Below are 2,648 nucleotides of genomic sequence, written 5' to 3'. Positions count from 1 at the left end.
CACCTTCCCCATGCATATCAGAATTCCTCCTCCCCCCTGGGAAACTACCCCTGGCCAAAGTACTTACCCAAACAAAGGCATGTCTCCTTTAAGACAAATGGAAAACAATAGGAAACATGAACCCTGAGTAAATGAATTAGCATGTAAATGTAGTTAGAACACTGATGTTAACTACCCTGGTGCCAAGAGGGGTTAACTTATCTACTCAGCCCATCTCCTGGGAAGTCTGAGTCTGGTGAGGGTCTACACATAAGCACAGGAATGACTTACACCTTTCCTTTGATCTGTTCACTATGTAATTGTTGTATGTACCCCATGGTGGGGCAGATTTCTAGCTGACTGGCTGACATCAGCACCTCCTGTAAGTCTTATAAGCGATGTCTCTACCTATTCGCCCAGGTGAGTTCTTTGGAATAGGTGAACACTACACGAGTGTGTAGATTTGGGGCTCCCACGATACAGTGTCACTTTGAAAGGTTACCTAACTCCTCCTTTGCCTCAGTTTCCTTAATAATATGATTGTAATAATAATAAGACAGTTCTTTTGAGATTAGACCCAGGACATATAATTTAAAATATTTTTGTACCCAAAATTTGCCATACCAGTGCTGGAAATAACAAAGAATGTATTTTATACTCAACTAACAAAATTAATTGCAGTAGAATTCCAGGTCCTGCTGGCTAGGTATGCCAAAGAATCGGACAAGACACAAAAGAAATGAAAGGTAAAGGCAGTTTTATTTAGCAACAAAAGAGGGAAGAGTACATACACTCTGGAGAAGAAGAAGTTAACCCCGAGTGAAAGAGAAAAGTGCTCAAGGGCCCCAATGATTACACTCCTGGGCTTTTAAGTCCTCTTAGTTGGTTTTGTGCCATTTGGTCATTGGTTGAGCCCTGAACACAATCTCTGTTGTACTGGTTAAAGATATCAGCATCCTAGCCGGCAGGAACTCATTGGTCTAACTGAATGGCACCCAAGGTGGGGAGGGCTCCCTGCCTGGAATTGTTAGTCTCCGTTTCTGCACATGTGCATGTCTGCTCAAGGAACCGGTTTGTCCTATTTGCAAATAACCAAATTTTCCTTCTCCCACTCTCGTCTCTATCTAGCTTCCTGTACCATTATTGTTTAAATGCAAACCAACACACTGTCAATGATTGGACATTTAAAACTGGAGCTGATATTTATGGAAGTTGAATGAAGTTATTTCAGGCGTCCACTGAGTTATTTGTTGAGTGCTTCCTACAAACCAGGAAACTTGCTGGTAACTTAAATGTGAGTGCTAAGATGAATGCCCACCCTGAGACACTCTTGAAACTTTAGCCTTGAAAGGGAGACAATTAAACACCTGTAGTGGAAGCACATTATAGGGGCATGTAAGAAGTCTTACCATAGAAAATAATGATTAAGTCATGCTTACAGATGTACGTGTGGGAGGCCAGCAAAAGGACAAGAGGAGAAGGGGCTACAGCTAGAGAGAAAAGAAAAGCAGATACTAGATAATAAAAATCGTGTAACTAAGTAAACTTGAAAGGATAAGCTTAGCAGTATCCTATCTGTATTACAACTGTTTGAAAAATGGAGAAAGCAAACCAGGCAAGGTTCTTAGTAGAAAAGGCTGCAGAAATCTTAGTGAGAGAGAGTTGTGATCTGAACTACAATTTTAGCAGTGAGGATAAGAAGTTGATAAATTCAAGAGATATTTAAAGGTTTTAATTAACACAACTTCCTGATTGTTTAGAATAAGGGTGAGAAGGACAAGTAGAAGACACAATAAAAAAGAATTACCAACTTGGTAGATGCTGATGTCTTTCAGTTAGAAAGAAGGGCGGTCTTTAGGGGGAAAAGATTAATTTAGTTTGCAACAAATTGAAGTTGAGGTACTCATAACACAGTTGGAATATCATAATAGGGCTGTGGTATGATACAATGATTATTTAATCTTTTCATTCTATTTATGAAGATGTGACACAATCACATCCACATAAATAGATGATCTGCAGAGAGTGGGGAGGGACTTCAGAAATGATGAGCTGAATATTTTCATGCCATAGTGCTGTTCCACCAGAAAAGCTCAAGATAACTCTTAAGGCTAAAGAGAGAGGTATCAATGCATAATAATAAAGAACCACTGCAAAATTGGCAAGTGAGGTGAATTTTACATACCATGTCACTCTTCTCTTTTGGCAGCATTGTTTTCTGTTGCTTTGTGTTACTTCACCCCCCAAGGATTTGTCACCCCACTTCCCCTGGGTGACAGAGATGCAAAGGATTATTCAAAGCCCATCTCTTCTTAGCAGTGAGAAGCCCTGAAGAGGTTAACTTCCCAGGCACCCTCCAGTGAGAGGCAGCCCTTCCTTGGGAAATAAACACCAAATTGGGATTCTCTTCCTGCATTTATTTTCGAGACCAGGAAGTTACAGGAAGAGAATAAAGGTGGGGATATAGTTTAACAATATAGGCTGGTAACTTTCAGTGAAACAAGCCAGATGACATTCCAGTAAGGCAATTAAGTGCTCTGTCTTATCAACACAAGCTTGATCGTAGCAAACATTCAGTCTTATAGCAATATATCAGTATCTTTACATAGCAATCAGTAACTAGTCTGTCTTTGAGCCAGCAACCTGCTGTGCCACAATTCTTTATCTTA

This window comes from Galeopterus variegatus, unplaced genomic scaffold (assembly GCF_000696425.1).
Source record: "Galeopterus variegatus unplaced genomic scaffold, G_variegatus-3.0.2 Scaffold1706, whole genome shotgun sequence".
Lineage (NCBI taxonomy): Eukaryota > Metazoa > Chordata > Mammalia > Dermoptera > Cynocephalidae > Galeopterus > Galeopterus variegatus.
The sequence above is the reverse complement of the archived record's forward strand: the minus strand, read 5'-3'. Positions refer to the sequence as shown.